The sequence below is a fragment of the Protomyctophum parallelum genome (assembly GCF_964188405.1).
Source record: "Protomyctophum parallelum genome assembly, chromosome: 16".
NCBI classification, from domain to species: Eukaryota; Metazoa; Chordata; class Actinopteri; order Myctophiformes; family Myctophidae; genus Protomyctophum; species Protomyctophum parallelum.
The window spans coordinates 33,945,770-33,963,834 of NC_139711.1; the positions used below are offsets into that span (position 1 = coordinate 33,945,770).

Here is an 18,065-nt window from a genome sequence, read left to right on the forward strand (position 1 = left end):
AACTCACAGTGAAATTGTGTTTTGAAACCAATAGAATATATTGACACTAATGCAGCTCTGGCCACAATCTTGTTTCTGCACTGAACTGCGCCTTTAAAGATTGATACAATCTGACAAGCTGATATTGCATTATTAATTGAATTCACTATAGTCTTTACCCAGTGAGGGTGGCTTGATTGGTGCTTCCTTTCTGTTGAAACAGTCAATGCCTGGCTCTTCACAACAACAAATCAATGACTCTCTGAGTCTGGTAGAGCAAAGCCTGAGATAGATCTGTAAAACAACATCAGGATATGAATCAAATATTCAGATGGCACAGAGGAAGGCAGAACAGAACAGGAGCTGAAGGAGGCCCTGCAGTACTAGTGGGATGAGAGGAGAGGGCCAAAGGGGGAGACCAGTGTAATGAAAAAACGAGACGGCACACATTTCCCAAACTCATTCCATTCTCTATTTGAAGTAGGCTGGTTTAGACTCTATTCCCTGCTTCAGTCTTGTCTTTGCTCATCATTCGTGCCATTCATTCTCTCTAACATCTGTCCATTCTATAAGGCACCTGAATACGACTCATCTTCAATCTTCATACATGCTCAGCACATCTCCTTCCAAGTGGTATGCTTTACATTTACAATGTACATACAGTTCAAGGCCTAGTGTATTTTCTTTTCATAGTGGAGCTTTCATAGTGGAATCATTTATTTTACTGCACAAAGCAGTCTCTTTAGCACATCCAAAAAAGAACAAGGACTATTAGATTTTCTTTAGAAACAAGAAACATATTAATAATGTAGCAGAGCTGAGTTAATGTTAGCACATTGCATTCTGGCTATGCGTGTATCTGTGAAGAGGTATACTGTTCCCTTCAGCTGCTCTTTCTGTCTTAAACAAAGGAGCGGAGCAGACATCCCTAATGGTTTCATTAGTTACCTAATGCAGATTATACTTAATAAAAAAATATTTGTTTTTGCGAACAATATGAGTACAAATTTGGTGAAGACTTTATTTACAACTTTACATGTATAGATTGCTGTCTGGAAGAAACCACCTAACTCCATTATTGAGGTTTTGATTATTATAATGTTTTCTTCATAAATCAATGCTATTGAACACCCTTTAATGCGTCTGTGTGTTGGTTAAATTAAATATTGAACCAATGGAGGTAGCCCTATATGGCATTCATTTTGGGAAGGTTCGCCTGTAGATCATGCACCTCATGTCACATGGTGGTAATATGATGAAAAACACTGACAAATTCAAGGACACAGGCGTACACAATCAGATCACCAATCGGCTGCAACATGACCCATGTCATTTATGTAATGTTTTAATGTCAGTGTATGAAATACTACACAGGTCAAACATCTGAGGATTAATGGGCACAGAGGTCGCAGTAGACAGGTAGACGTGACACCAGACCATGCCACTTCTGTGAACATGGTCACAAAACTGGGGATCAAAATTGTATTTGAACATATTATTATTGTGTATGATAGTATTACATGAATGCATGTAATATTATCCCTTTATGAATCAAGTGAAGTGACATTAGGGTAGCAGTGCAACCACTTCCTGCCATTAAAATCTAATTAACATCATAATAATAACTGAAATTTTATTCCAGCTGTAATATATTTGTAAGGAATAAGGAAAATGATTCAAAACATCATCCTACCAAATAGCATGTGGCTTGGTTAACAGATGTATATTTGTATATTTATACTGACCCCTTGTTAATGTTTAAATGTTATTGTTTTTTTGCCAATTATTGGTTAGAACTGAACGATGAGGAACATGAGGCCCACAATGACAGCCATAAAGTAGTTGTTTCCAAATAGAGTATATTGTGAATGCTATTTTCAATGTTGTTCCTTATGTCTAAATGGTTGGTGGATTTGCTTCAGATGAAATGTTTGGAGTTACAATGTAGGCTACAGCATTGACTGATTGTGAATGTGATTCTTTTGTGACATAACAATGGTCGGTAATTATGTTCACCTGGTAATCTGCCTGTCCTGTAATTGTAGGTTATGATCACACATGCCTAGGAATGAATGCCTTCATTTCAACACTAATGAAGGTGGGATTAGCCACCTGTGCCAGATGAACAATTAAATTAACAAGTGAATGCTATATTTCTGAGTGCTGCCTACGTTTTCTCCAAATAATGGTCACTTGATTGAAATCTACCATGAAACTCACACATTCTGTAATAAGATAGCTCTGGTCCATAGATCTAATGACTTCATTAGAGCTATGTTACTCTTATGACCAGCCTCTCGTCTGTAGAGAAAATATAAAGAATGTATTTGTGTTATTAGAAATCCCACTTTCCTTAGTGGATGCACTATGAGCCCCCCACTACACGTATAAATTGCACTTTTTGGCCAGAAAGGGAATTTCTTTCTATGTCTATGTCTATGAGGTTTTCTCTGCAATATCGGTAGAGGGTGCAGTGGAGTAACTAAAATTATTTTTCTTCAGGTAAAGAAAAATTAACCTGACGCTGCCAGATCCAAGAAGCTTGCTACACAAATTTGTTTCACAGCTTATTGGGATCTGGGATCGCGGAAGCAAATTCGATGACGGGGCTGTTCCTTTTTTTCAAGATACTTGGTAGATGATTGGATGGGACCGTCTGTCTATCACCGTGTGGGCGTGCAAACACAACCAATCATATTGACGTGTCTATATAGCTTCACATCCGGTTTCGCCCATGTCCCGCCCTTAGCTCACGCTGATTGGTACGGAACGGATTTTTGTCAGCTCAACTGTCTGAGAGATCCCAGATGAATGCTGTGTTGGGATACATGGTTACCCAATACCGCCCTCATCTGGCAGCGTCAGGTTAAAGAAAAATCTCTTTCTGGCCAAAAAGTGCATTTTATACGTGTGGTGGGGGGCTCAGAGTGTGTCAACTAAGGAAAGTAGGCTTTCTAATGACACAAGCCGCCTTTTTATTGGTGAGTAGCAAAAACTTTCTTTAGATTTTCACTACAGACGAGAGACTAGCTGGTCTGCATTTCATGCAAGCGCTGGAAGAGAAGAGTAACATAGCTCTAATGAAGGCATTAGAGCTATGGACCAGAGCTAGTAATAATAACATTTGTAAAGAATGCCATTTGGGAATTCACTGAGAGTGAACGTCTATGTGGTTCCATGCCATGTGATGTGACAAAGCATCCTCTGATGCTTTGTTCAGAAACGTATTTAAGTAATTGTAGCCTTCCCTACATTAGCAACGCCCCAGCAGGGGTTCCAGTGGGGAGAGAACAGCTGCTTGGTAACAAACCATTGTTGCTGTGCATTCTGGGGCACCCCAGAAATAGGCACAAGGCACACTGTGATTGAGTGTACACAAAGCTCTATTTGTGCAAGCTTGATTAGGCATCTGGTTTGCTCTGCCGAGCCTCTCTGCACATGAATAAAGCATCAGTTTCTCATAAGATCTGTCACATGTATTATTATTAGGACATACTGTTGCTATAGCCAAAATTTGCCATGTTCAAGTGATACAGCCTCACTTGGGAGAGAATCCATACTTGTGGCTAGCTATAGGCTTATAAGCCCGGAATGGAAATAGATTTATTGAACCAATTTCACACCAAATGCTGCTGTTCCAGACGATTTCTCATGGTCAGCATGATAGATGTTTGCATAACACCCTAACAGAGATAAATCCACAAATGTTAAAATGTTATTATTATTGCCATGTACACACACAGTGCCCTGGCTTTCATCGATGCTCATGTCATTCTTACAAAGCTGGCAGCATTGAAGCTTAATGGTCCTCCTAGACACTATATAGTATACTGTAGCAGTACTTCTCATAGTGGGGTCAAGTGACCCTCTGGGTTCCCTGACGGGGGTTCCTACAAGTGGACCCTTACAGGTGAAGAGTGTAAAAATTGAACCAAATGGACCCTTACACTCTCAGAGTTACGGTGGTCCTTGAAATCAAAACGTTTGAGAACCACTGCTACAAAGGCTCCGGCTGACCTCAAAGACGTTTTAATGAAAGGGTTAATGCAGTTCTGCTGTCATGTGGCTGACTCAAGCAATGCCTTTGGAGGTTTTACTTTAGAAAAATGAGCAGCCGCAGCCTTGTCCTCTGGGTGCAGATTCTGCAGAGGGCCTTGGAGCTGATAATTAAAAGTGCATCAGACTGAAGAAAAAAAGTCGACAGTCATTAAGGTGAGAGGTTCAGCCTTATTGAACAGTCTACACATGAGGACCTAAAATTCAGGCTGCGCTGAACTCCCATTACAGAGATGGTTGGTTATGAGACATGTGCATACCATCCAGGTGCATTGAATGTCTCCCATTCATTTCACAATGCTGAACTTGTAATGTAACTTAGTGTGAATGTCAAACTGCAAATCCATCTAACACTACAAACACATCGAGCAGCACCTTTGGCTGGTTGTGTTAAAAGCCTTCAGAGGCACATTAAATAGCAAAAAGGAGCTTAGCCATGTTTAAGAAAGGGGTGTTACCACTTGCCTCATGCTGGGAAAGAAATGCTGGTGGTTGACGTACAGCATTTGTGTTCTGTTGTGTGAGTGAGATCATGGCAGGAAATGTGGTGGGGATGTGTGTGAGTTTTCCAGGCGATACAAAGTGGCTCCTGTGTGGTGTGGTTTGGCTGATAATGAGAGTGCTTGTGTGAGCCGAGCTAATTCTGGAAGAGGGAACCAACGCCCTCTCATAAAATGGTCAAGCTGAGAACTCGAAAAGTTGCACCAATCTTCTACTTTTTCAACAAACTTTTCTGTTCTGATATTGGCTTCAGTCGTAAATATCTTTTGAAACCATGTTGGCTAAGAGAACGATACAAAATCGATTGGTTTCTTTGGGCCTCATGATATCAGCCATGTTTTGTCTAACTTATGTGAGAAGAAGATTACTGTTGGCAGCATTTGTTATGTTCTGTCAAAATCTTGACAGTTTATTGACGCTGTGAGTGGAAAATACAGGGATGCCTCACAGAAGGGTTGACTGAGTGCACCAGCAAACTCTTAACAGACAGGATAATTGAATGTTGTGGACTATTCATCAGTCTTGTCCACCGTGTTATACACACACCGTACACAGGCGGTATCGATGATCAAAAGTCATTAAGCTGTTCTCTACGTCCTAATGCTGTCACTTATAACTTATGTGTACGAGTTTTGATCTCGCTCTGATCTACAGTATTAGTTAAAGATAGAACCCTGAATTCCCCTGAATAATCTTTGTGTGCTTGTGTTTTGATTGACTTTATATCAATTTCCATACAGAAGGGAATCTGTATGGAAGAGTTGTTTTTGCTTCAAAATATGCTATACTTTAGACTTTTGATTGATTTCTGCATAATCAACACTGGCTAATTTGAAAAGGAATACAACTCTGAGACCAATTTGGAGTTTAAACTCTGTCAGACTTCAATTGAAAGAACTTTGGGCAACCCTGATGACCCTGATAACCCCAGCAGAGCTGCCCACTGGGAGGACGAGAGAAAAGAATGAGAGAAAATGTGAAAGAATGTGAGTGGGAAACAACACAATTGAAGGAAAGAGCACAAGATCACAGGATCTCTATCCAGTAGCACCATTACTGCACAGCCACATCACTCAGCTTTCATCTACATCAGGACGAGGGAGATCAACCTAAGATGGCTCAGGGGCCACTCAGCAAAATACCAAAAGTCCAAGGGCTGCAAGCTAAAAATGTCAATCCTATTTTGGATGTTTAAAAACTATATTTTGTAACAGACTACATGACAAAAACATTGTTATGGAATGGTTAATGAAGTTGCTAAATTAGGCTTTATTGTTCACAAAATGTGAAGAGAACATAATGAACAGATTGCTGTTCCAATAAACCAGAGCACAATATCAGAGGTTAATAAGTACTGTAAGTAGTTAATATTTTAGGTTAACAAATTAGGCCAAATCACACTCTCTTGGAACAAACAATAAAATAATCAAAATATAGTTTGGGAAACAAATCTAACTTGTTCCTACACTTTTTTTGTTTCAACTCCCGGTTTTGGACATGTTCCACCCAACAGCGACGATATAGTGTATGACTTTCAGTGTGCTCATATCGGAGCCAACTAGGGCTTTCATAATTGATTAATCTCATTTGATTATTCAATTAGCCCATGCACTTAATTTAGGCCACACGATAAGGTAATTAAATTAAAGATGACCCCCCAACAGACATCCAATTACTTAATACTGTATGTTAACCCAGCAGTCAATTAAGAAGAAGAATACTGCCACGCAAAATCTATTAGTAACTGAAAACTAAATGCAGGATTTTGTCTAAAACATATCATTTTATTTCAATAATATACAACAAAGACAAGCTTTCACATTGAATTTAAATGTGTGTATGATACTGTTCATAACTAAACTGATTATTAAAGGACGCCTTCACCACTTTTCAACCTATCTTCATATAATTGGTTATATTATAATGTTCAAATAGATAAAATAGCACAATGTTTTTCTACTCAGTCTGTGTCTCATAGGAAGGCATGTGGGCAGTTCAGAAACCCATCTTCCAGTGACATCATCGATGGGGAACCCAAACTAATAGAAACAGCAGGCTTTCTATTCCTGAAAAGTTATCATGCTATATAATGGAAGCTATAGTATTCGCAAATCTAAACGCTATCAGGCTGGATTAGCAGCCTAGGTGCCCAGACCGCTAGGCCGGCCCGGGCCTTGAACACATTTATGATCAGGGTGGTGGGTATTGAATCCATGAGTTCTATTTATGGATAGCCTTATTTTTTTTCTGATTGTTTTCCAGTCTTTTCTTCCGTTCTTGCTCCCACAGGAAATAGTATAGTAAAAGTATAGACAGCAGTCATATGACGTTGTTGGTATAAATGACTGCATGGGGACGATGACCGGAGGAAAACGGAGAGGGATAGAGGAAGCTTTCCCTGCATGGTGTCAGCAGGTTTCTGACGAGCCTGGTGCTGTTTTTGAGTGCCACTCTGTACTATGTACGACTCGAGTGCGCTGACCTGTGACGTTCAGCACAACACCTGTTTCTATTCAGAGTCGGGCAAATGTTCCAATGAAAGTGTAAAGCGGAGCCGTTTCCTCTTGGATGATTGAACTGTTAAGTTGGACTGTCAGCTGACAACAGTGGTCCCGAGTGCACAATTTGGATATGATGGGCCTTACCTCCCTTCTGGTTACATTTATCTCAAATTAGGATGTTGTGTCACTCACCCACCATTTATGAAGGATTCACAGTAATAAGGGTAATAATAATAATAATAATAATAATAATAATAATTGAATCATAAAACGAAAGTCACAAGTCTAATTCCTGTTTTTCCTATCTTTGTTTGTCAACTCCACCAGTATTTTATCACTGAATACCTGGACATATCCATGCCATTTCAATTATGAAGAAGATATTATGTCCTTTGCTTTCTCTCGTGTACTGTGTTTTTTTATTTTTTTTAACAACAATGCCAGTGCATTTTCCATTAGGAGCTACTAATTGATTCTGTGCACGCTCAGAGCCATAAAGAACATTCTCTATGCTCCAATCCAACACTTTATCACAGTAGCAGATCCTCAGAGATGGACACTGGTCTCTTACATTACATTTCCATTTTTGACAATACAGTAACTGTTGTTCCTCTATCCATATCCACATTAAATAAGCATAACATGAACAAAAAAGTGGAATGAGGGAAAATGTGATGCATCTGATACCAAGACATCTGCACAGAACAGATACATAGCTGATGAGCATAACAAACAAAAAGTGCTATATAGGAGCAAGCATGCTATTCCTGATGTAAACTTGTTCGATTTTTTGTTTTGTTAAAGTAACTTACAACTACAGCAGCTACAATATTTTTAAACACAGCATCATTCCATCCATCCATCTTCAACCGCTTATCCGTAGTCGGGTCGCGGGGGCAACAGCTCCACCAGAGTGCTCCAGACTTCCCTCTCCAGAACATTAGTGACTTCCTCCTGGGGGATCCCGAGACGTTCCAAGGCCAGTGAGTCGAAGTGTTTCCTCCAACTGCGCCTTGGTATGCCTCAGGGTCTCCTCCCAGTGGGATGTGCCTCAAGGACCTCCCTAGGGAGACGCCCGAGAGGCATCCTAACCAGATGCCCGAACCACCTAAGCTGGCTCCTTTCCAGGCGAAGAAGCAGCGACTCTACTCCGAGTCTCTCTCGTGTGACTGAACTTCTCACCCTGTCTCTAAGGGAGATGCCAGCCACCCGTCGAAGAAAACAAGTTTTGTCCGCTTGTATTCGCAACCTTATTATTTCCATGACCATAGGTGAGAGTAGGAACGAAGGTTGCTCGGTAGATAGAAAGCTTTGCCTTCTGGCTCGACTCTCTTTTCGTCATAACAGTGCGGTACAGGTACAGCGACTGCAATACCGCCCCTGCCACTCCGATGCTTTTCACATAATTTATTTAACAAAAATTGCCTTTGCTATTCCAATAATATCTCAGTCCTCCAAATATATAACACGGTTGAATGACCTCCATCTCCACAGGCTATGCCCATAATCTGGGTGTAGTTTGCTGTATCAAAAGTGCTCCTGAAATTAATGTGCAATGCAAAGTCTGTCCTTTCTCTCTCTTGAGAGACCTGCTACAATACTTTATTCTCCAGTGACAGAGTCATTCTTATTGGATCTGATTAGGCCATCACTGAGTTGAATCCGTAAATAAGACTTGAATAGAGAGCAGTGAGATAAAGAGAGAGAGAGAGAGAGAGAGAGAGAGAGAGAGAGAGAGAGAGAGAGAGAGAGAGAGAGAGAGAGAGGAGAATAAAGATGAGCGAGCTCGAGGGAGAAGACATTGGCAACATTCAGGGCGCTTTGTTCATAATTAAGGCTGATGTTGTTTGCACACCTTAATTAGATGCATGTTAATTAGTTAATAATGATGTTGAACATTGAGCAGATTTATTATCATGACACATTATTTCAGACGAATTCAAAAACATGAAGCCGTTCATCTTAGGTCTTTCAAGTTTGTCATATAGGGTCCATGAAATCCTTAGAAAATGTAACAGTTATGTTCTTACATTTCTGTAAATGTGCTTCTTGTAGATACTGTAGATACAAGTGTACTGTACATGATAAAGTGTCCCTGAGCAAGACACTTAACCCTGTAACACCCAGCGTTGCAATAATACAACATATTTTAATTAATTCATTAATTATTATTTTGTATGTTCTTTTTTCACCTAAACATCATCATTGATGTTCATTGCAATGCCATTGGTCATGATATTTGCATATAAATACCCCCCACAGAGGCTCAAATTCACACAAATTAAAAATCTCTGGACTTAACCTATGACCTTTGACCTATAACCCTGATAAAAGTAAGTAAAATAACTTTAATATATGTTTTTTTGTGATCATTTGAACGTCTAGATTTCCTCTGATAAGTCCTAGTAGTAAAGAGTAGTATTAAGGTTGAAATCTCTTTTTTGCAAGTAGAAATGAATCCGTGTGTTACAGGTACAAAATGTGGTAGGGTATACCAGGGTATATTTGACCTCGGAAGTGATAATGTAGGACAAGTTGTTTGTTAATGATTTAAGCTGTTCTGGTCAAATAATAGCATTGTTCACTACTACATAATCTCAAACAACAGCAGCTGCATCTGACTGTATCTACCTGCCAGTACCTTTTTTCACCAAAACAAGGTGACTACTAAGAAGAAATGTGAACTGTTGATTAGCCAATTTTTTTCAGGTCTTTTCTTTTAATCCTTTTATTGTTGATTCCAAAATACCACACGATGCAACTTTACCTGGTTGTGCACATAACAGTTTCACACACCGCAAATAGGGGATCTAAACTCATGGCACGTTGCACTGGCACTGCAACGAATTTGTAGATTGGCTATTTACGGTGCACACCACCGGCATAAATCAGGCTTTTATGGAAGTACTGTAATAATAGTGTGTGTGGGTGTGCACGTGTGTGTTTGTGTGTTAGAGAGAGAGAGAACGTTTGCATATAGTATACTGTACACCCACGCCTCCATGCGTGAATGCATTTTCAGCAGGTGTGCCATGCACTGTTCCCGTGATTGCAACCATTTCCAACTCACTGTGAAGTGATCATCTCCCTTTGTCTAAAACACAGCGTTTAATGCTAATCTGACTAGTTTTTCTTGTTATTCTGCTCTCTTCGCTCCCCGTCTCTTCTCTCCTTATCTATTACCTACCCACTCTCCCTTCCCATCCCCTCTCATTCTCTTGATCTTGTTTTATTTGCTGTCCGACTCTGTCTTTCCCTCTCCTAATTTTGGTTCACTCACTGCTCTCTCTCCACCCCCCCAGGTCCGGCCCCCTCATGGTCCATGCTGGTGCTGTTCATCGCTAACTAGGCTGCCTCGGAGCCCACAGGTACGTCTCAAACATCCTCCATCTCGCTCTATTTTTAACTCTCAGCTCAGCCACGTTGCAGGAGCCTGTGATTTCTGCCTCCACGGCCGAGAGTCACATCTCTGTCAGGTCCTCTATGCCGTGCAATCGAAGAGATCACGTCTGTCTTCTTTCTTTTTTACATTGTGCACATTTATCATAACAATCTAAACCTTATTATTAACTGTTTTATTAGTGAGCTATTAAAGAAAATGGAATCTAGTGTGCGTGCGTGCGCAGGGGCAAAAAAGGTCAGGAAAAGGAATTACAAACGCACAACATTGTGAGTGCATATAATACATACTCCCTACATTGTGAGTGCATATAATACATACTCCCTAGCCAGTGGATCCACAGAAACGATGCCCTACAAATGTCCTCTTCCAATCCAGCTGCCAGCGCTGCTGTCTGTTCCAGCCGTGGCTGTTCTCTCAGGTTCTGAAACGGTTTTGTTTTGTTTCACTGCCACCTCACCTTGCCAGGCTTGGCCTAGGGAGTCTGGCAACCCCCACCAGACCTCCCACTGCAGGAGATAATACGCTTGTTGGGCTGTACAGTTGGTGCTCAATGTCCTCCTCCCCTCCCACCCCCTCCCCGGCCTTCTGTCTTGAAGCTTCACTGCTCTGTCTTTCTCTCCTTTTGACAAGGGCTTACAGTACATCTCTCTTGAGCTTGTGGATCTCACTATTAGTATTTTTTTAAAGAAGATTCTATTAATAATTCTACTTATTACGTTATTAATGTTTTTCTCTAATGGATTACATCGATTAGTTTGATTAACGGTTGCAGCCCTACACCTGTCCTTGAATATTGCAATGTGAGCACTTGTGTGGCAGTACAGTAGCAAGTTGACTGTTGTGTTGTATACTACAGTACAAGTTGCTCAGGTTGTGTGGCTCTTTTGTGTAAACAGCTGTTTTATTTATGTGCCTGTGATTGTAACAAATAGCTGATGGATACTATAGTGTAGCTCTCGCATCGTTTGGCAGACCATCACTGTCTTAATCTTTAAGACATTCATTCAATGACATTGAGTGGTGGCGATTACATAATAACTCTGAAAATAGGCTCCACTTGATACATGTCAGGATCAGGCCCTGATTAATGCATGGGCTCAGGGGGCTGCAGCCCAGGAGCCCGAGGCTCTGTGGGGGTCCAGTGAGCGCCAATCAATCACTCATCAATGTCCCATCCCATGCCTGTGTCTGTGTGTGTGTCAATTCCTGACAGCAATACTAGCTAACTGTCATTATAAGATGTCTCCCCTGGCCTGAAGGTGTGATGGAGGAGCGCCACTCGGAATTTCTCCCATTTACCAGTCAGTCACATAGCTGAATCCTTGTTTCACAGAGTTACAGCACTGTTGGAAAGGATGGTATACGTATGTTGATGTCTAAAATTGCTATGACAATGTTAGAAACATGTCAGGCGCGTATAAAGGAGTGCAGTCTGCTCACAGAATGAATCATTTTCCACCTAATATTCTCAACCTCAAGTCTCTCAGATTCCCGTTGGTCTGCTTGCATGTCACTCCATGGCATATAGTGAGGATGATATATCCAAAACCTGTCAATGCATAACTTGGCGTCATTGCTCTGACATAATTGAGACTGCTTTCTTATGCACATTTTGTGCTACAGCAGTTTACAGACGTAAGTGTGCATCTACGTAAGTGTGCAACGTGTGCATCTACGTACGTAAGTGTGCATCTACGTACGTAAGTGTGCATCTACGTAAGTGTGCATCTACGTAAGTGTGCATCTACCTAAGTGTGCATCTACCTAAGTGTGCATGTACATAAGTGTGCATCTACGTAAGTGTGCATCTACCTAAGTGTGCATCTACCTAAGTGTGCCTGTGTTTTCATTCCCACTATCAACAATGTATACAACAACGTATATATGTACGTTCTGAATGGCCCTGCTGACAGATTCGGTAGCGCAGCACAGAATCTGTTCTTGAGAAATTACCATATGTGCGATGTGATAAGGGTTGTTGTAAATGTCTGTCCTGTCACTCATTGATATGTTATTGTATTATTGTTTCATTATTATCTCAATTTATTATTATTAACTTGTGACATTTAATTTAGCTGGCTGAATTGCATTTGATTGGAAAGTAGGCCTATTACACGCTGCCTTTGTCTGGATAAAATAAAGGCGCTGTCTATGGTGCTGAAACACTTTTACGTGGCCGTTATCAGGGGTGTGGGGGGGGGGGTGGCTTTAAATCTTCATCCACCTCTAGACAGGACAATACACAAGATCATTGCATTCTGGTCTCATGCACGACATGGCAACATATGCACAGTGAAGCTCTTTCAATAAAAAGTGCCCTTCTGGGCACAGGTCTCCACCAGGAGGATAGGAGTGTGTGTGATGTTTTGCAAAATGTTTAGGAGTAATAGAAACATGTTTTTTTGTTCGTTAGTTTTTTGCAACAATTTTCTTCATTTTGTTGAGGAAATGCAGAGCCAGATCAATCATAGCATCTTTGAGGCTAGAATTCTGGATGAACAGGACATGTGCATTTTGTACAAAACGGGCCACTCCTGAAAACTTTGAAAGGCAATCTTAGCCAATCAGTGTAGAATCTGAGAAATCTCGGACTCGTCTTGATCACATGACTACAGAGATCATGTGTACCGATTTGCGTGAGATTTGGATGAAATCTGTGCGACTAAAATAAACAATGTTTAATGAGATCAGCCTCATGGTGCCGCTATAACCGGCAGATGTGGAGAGATGCAGGGAAAATGTTTTTCTATGGCCTCTAGGGCAGCGGTTCCCAACGTGGGGTCCGCGGACCCCTAGGGGTACGCGACGCATAGCCAGGGGGTACCCAAGCCCCCTCAAAAAAAAAAAAAAAAAAAAAAGTTTTTTTTTTTTTTTTTTTTTTTGAGGGGGCTTGTGAATCATGGTGTGTGTGTGTGATATGAAATGTCCAGTACCTCCCCAGTGCCTCCCCAAGTGCCACCCCAGTGTCTTCCCTGCAGTGTCTGCCCAGTGCCTCCCCAGTGTCTGCCCAGTGGCTCCCCAATGTCTCCCCAGTGGCTGCAGTTTCTCCCCAGTGCCTCCCCAGTGCCTTCCCAGTGCCTCCTGCAGTGTCCCCTCAGTGCTTCCCCAGTGCCTCCCCAGTGTCCCCCTGAGTGCCTCCCCAGTGTCCCCCCAGTGCCTCCCCAGTGTCCCCCTGAGTGCCTCCCCAGTGTCTCCCCAGTGTCTCCCCAGTGCCTCCCCAGTGTCTCCCCAGTGCCTCCCCAGTGTCTCCCCAGTGCCTCCCCAGTGTCTCCCCAGTGTCCCCTCAGTGCCTCCCCAGTGTCCCCCTGAGTGCCTCCCCATGCTCCCCAGTGTCTCCCCAGTGTCCCCCTGAGTGCCTCCCCATGTTCCCCAGTGTCTCCCCAGTGTCTCCCCAGTGCCTCCCCAGTGTCTCCCCAGTGCCTTCCCAGTGCCTCCCCAGTGTCCCCCTGAGTGCCTCCCCAGTGACCAGCCGAGTGCCTCCCCAGTGCCTACCCAGTGTCCCCCTGAGTGCCTCCCCATGCTCCCCAGTGTCTCCCCAGTGCCTCCCCAGTGCCTTCCCAGTGCCTCCCCAGTGTCCCCTCAGTGCCTTCCCAGTGCCTCCCCAGTGTCCCCTCAGTGCCTTCCCAGTGCCTCCCCAGTGTCCACTCAGTGCCTCCCCAGTGTCCCCCTGAGTGCCTCCCCAGTGTCCCCCCCGAGTGCCTCCCCAGTGCCTCCCTGAGTGCCTCCCGAGTGTCTCCCGAGTGTCTCCCCAGTGCCTCCCCAGTGCCTGCCCAGTGTCCCCCCAGTGTCTCCAATAGCAATACAAGAGCAATAATACAAATCAATCTTAATTTATTAATCTTATTCATTAATTATTGAATCAAATTAATTAATTAATCAAAATGTTCGACGCAAGAAGGCCCCCCTGCGGCCTGCGCCCAGCACCATGCCAAAGCTTTTTCCTGCAGGAAACACGGCTTGTGGTTGTAAATATATTGTTATCTGTGTTGCGAGGATGAGGGGGTACCTGGAAAAATATCTACCGCAAAAGGGGTACCTGGTCCAAAAAAGGTTGGGAACCCCTGCTCTAGGGAGTGCGCATATATAAGTGCCGCCCTGTGGCCCTTACCCCAATCGTTATGAAAAGGAGGCCTCAGCGCCGACCTGGACCCATACCAGTTCGCTTACAGACCAAACCGGTCTACAGAGGATGCTATTTCCACCATGCTCCATCTCACTCTGTCACATCTGGAAAAGGCAGACACCTATGCCAGGATCCTTTTTCTAGACTTCAGCTCTGCCTTCAACACTATCATACCACAGCAGCTGGTGGAGAAGCTGAGGGTGTTGAAGGTGGACAATGTTACCTGTAATTGGATCCTGGATTTCCTGACACAGCGGAGGCAAACAGTCAAAGTAGGCAACATAACATCCAAAGCCATTGAAGTGAACACAGGATCTCCTCAGGGATGCGTACTGAGTCCCCTATTGTTCACTCTTCTTACACACGACGGCAAGGCCAGGTACAGAAGCAACCACATCCTAAAATTTGCGGATGACACCACCGTGGTCGGCCTCATAACAAAGGGGGATGAAGCTGCCTACAGAGAGGAGGTCGAACAGTTGGCAGCTTGGTGCAAGGCGCACAATCTTTCCCTCAATAACAAAAAGACCAAGGAAATGATTGTGGCACCACTTTTCTGGGAGTGCTGCTGACGGACAACCTGTCCCCGAGCAGCCATCATTAAAAAGGCCCAGCAGCGTCTCTACCCACTCCGTCAGCTGAAGAGAGTCGACCTGCCTGTCCCAGCCCTGACCATGTTTTATAGAGGCACTATTGAGAGCATTCTCACCTATTGTTTTACCTCCTGGTATGGAAGCAGCACGGCTGAGGAGAGGAAAAAGCTGGACAGGACGGTGAGAACAGCCAGCAAAATAATCAGTACCTCGCTGCCCTCCCTGGCAGACATATACCAGCAAAGGTGCATCAGGAGAGCAACTGGTATCACTAAGGATGCCACCCACCCCTCTCACAGCCTGATCTCCCTTTTGCCCTCTGGGAAACGGTACAGGAGCATCAGTGCCAGGACAGAAAGGATGCGGAGCAGCTTCTTTCCCCAGGCCTACAAGTCTTCAGCCACTCTGCCACACACAGGAAAGGTGTGAATGAAACTGGAGTCTGGTTCCCATGGCTACTCGGTTTGCTTTTCTTTGATGTGAAGTGTTTGTATTTAATATGAACTTGACAAAGGTTGCCTTTGATATGGAAAGCAAGAGGACTAGCTGGGGGAAAATAGATAGGCTAAATGGAGACTCATTTAAAGGTAATTGAAGTTGCTCCCTCCCTATTGGCAAGCATTATTTTCTCTTACCGATGGCCGCTCAGGCACAGATTACACCTTAAATACCCGCAGTATTTTCATTGCAATCATCTGATACAGGCAAGCGATTGACCTGGCCATTTCCTTGGTAAATAGTATTTTGTCAACCTTAACTACACGGTGTGACTGTGTAATGACCCCTTGTCTGCGTTCCCAGACTCTGCAGTAAGGACTAAATGACAGACCTGCCTTGCAGCATTCCTCACTCGCATGTCGTTTCCCATGTGAAACCTCCGCAGGTACATGTCTGTAAAGACAGTGTATTTGTCAAGCTTCACAGCCAGACATAAACTGTCAATGGAAGCCATTTGAGTTATTATATGCCTCACTAGAAAAAACATACAGTCTGCTTTTAGGGGGTATTCTACCTGCAAATGAGTGCGTGCGCACACACACACACACACACACACACACACACACACACACACACACACACACACACACACACACACACACACACACACACACACACACACACACACACACACACACACACACACACACACACACACACACACACACACACACACACACACACACACACACACACACACACACACACACACACACAGTCTTTCCTGCCTGTCGAGGCACATCACACACTCTCCAAGCGCTATTAGTGCCAGTCTCTGCTTTTCAAGAACGCACACACCAGAGCAGAGCCAATAGAATAGGCCATTCAGTGGCATACAGAGATAACACACACAAGATAACACACATACACACACACACACACACACACACACACACACACACACCAGGGCTGGACTGGCCACAGGACGTACCGGGCATATTCCCGGTGGGCCGCGACCGTAGGGGGCCGCCATGATAAATAAAAGAAACAGGACAGGCAGGACACACACACACACACACACACACACACACACACACACACACACACACACACACACACACACATAGTATATATATGCTGTATACAGCAGTTCCTGCAGGCTTTGAAGTGGATAGCAATCATTTTGCACTCCCAAATTACTTTGGCACAGTGTTTACACAACAAATGTATAGGTGCGGGTCGGGGGGATTCCCCATTGGATGTTTATATACTGTATTTGGTTCACAAAACCCAGTTTTGAATCCAAGGGATTACATACTGTATGTATGGGATTTACAATAAATTAATGCCTCGTTTAAATTCTATGGCAGTATTATATTGTTTCAGACCTGAGGTAGAGCCTCATGGCTCGAACCGATACCACCAAATAAAATTCCACAATGGTTGGGAGCATAACACTGGTGTGTAATGTTATTTCTATGTTTCTATTTTCTAGCACCCAGCTCTGCAGGATATGGGATCATGCATGTTCTTTGTCATCTTTTTGACATGCACCTTTTTCAGTATTATATTGTTTCCCCATGGTCTATTATTATGCCCTCACAATTAGATTGGAAGCAAGCGTCCAAGACGGATCCAACCGACCACATCAGCAGGGCCTTGGAAAATCCTTTGTAATTCAGATGCATGCACCATGAAAATGTGTCTCCCATTCCACTGTTCTTTTACACACCCTCCCTCTATTTGTCTTTTTCCCCTTTCATAATTCAATTCAATTCAATTCAAAGGAGCTTTATTGGCATGTGAAAACATACGTTTACATTGCCAAAGCAAGTGTCAAAATATAAAAACTGTTGAAAATGGGGAAAGTATACAGTTGGAGGGGATACACAGTACTGTAGTGGGTATTGTCTTCTGCCTCCTTTTCTTCTCTCTACTCTGAAGTGCTGTATGCCTATACTGACAGGTTCAGGTTCAGGTTTATTTGTCATTTGTATAGATACAGAGTATACATACAATGAAATTTATTTTGCTCAGAGCACTCTCAGTCTTACATACACAGGACATAAACAAACATCTATGTATAGTGCAAGAAAAGACAAAAACAGGAAAAGCAAGGTGCAAGTGAAGTGAAGTGCAATACAGTTCAAGGTCAGCTGTTCAGCAGCCTGACTGCCTGGGGGTAAAATCTGTTACTGAGACGGGTGGTACGAGATTTGATGCTCTGGTAGCGTTTTTTGGAGGGGAGTAGTTTGAACAGGGTATTTGCGGGGTGGCTGGTGTCTTCCATGATGTTATGGGCTTTTTTCATACAGCGAGTGGTGTAGATGTTATGGAGACTGGGTAATTCTGTAGTGCCACTGTGCCGATGATTTTAGCTGCTGTTTTAATGGTCCTCTGCAACCTCTTGCAATCCTGAGCGGTCGTGTTACCGTACCACACTGTGATACAGCCAGTTAAGACACTTTCAA

The 18,065-nt window shown here is 43.1% G+C and overlaps 1 protein-coding gene across 1 annotated transcript in view; it reads left to right on the plus strand.

The window, feature by feature from the left end:
- Nucleotides 1–18,065, plus strand: part of LOC310873119 (putative E3 ubiquitin-protein ligase MID2) — a 184,093-nt gene that overhangs the window by 30,010 nt on the left and 136,018 nt on the right. Inside the window, exon 2 of the mRNA XM_083785420.1 lies at nt 10,340–10,405. The gene's annotated coding sequence lies outside the window, so the exon portion shown is untranslated. The remainder of the gene's footprint in view (nt 1–10,339; nt 10,406–18,065) is intronic.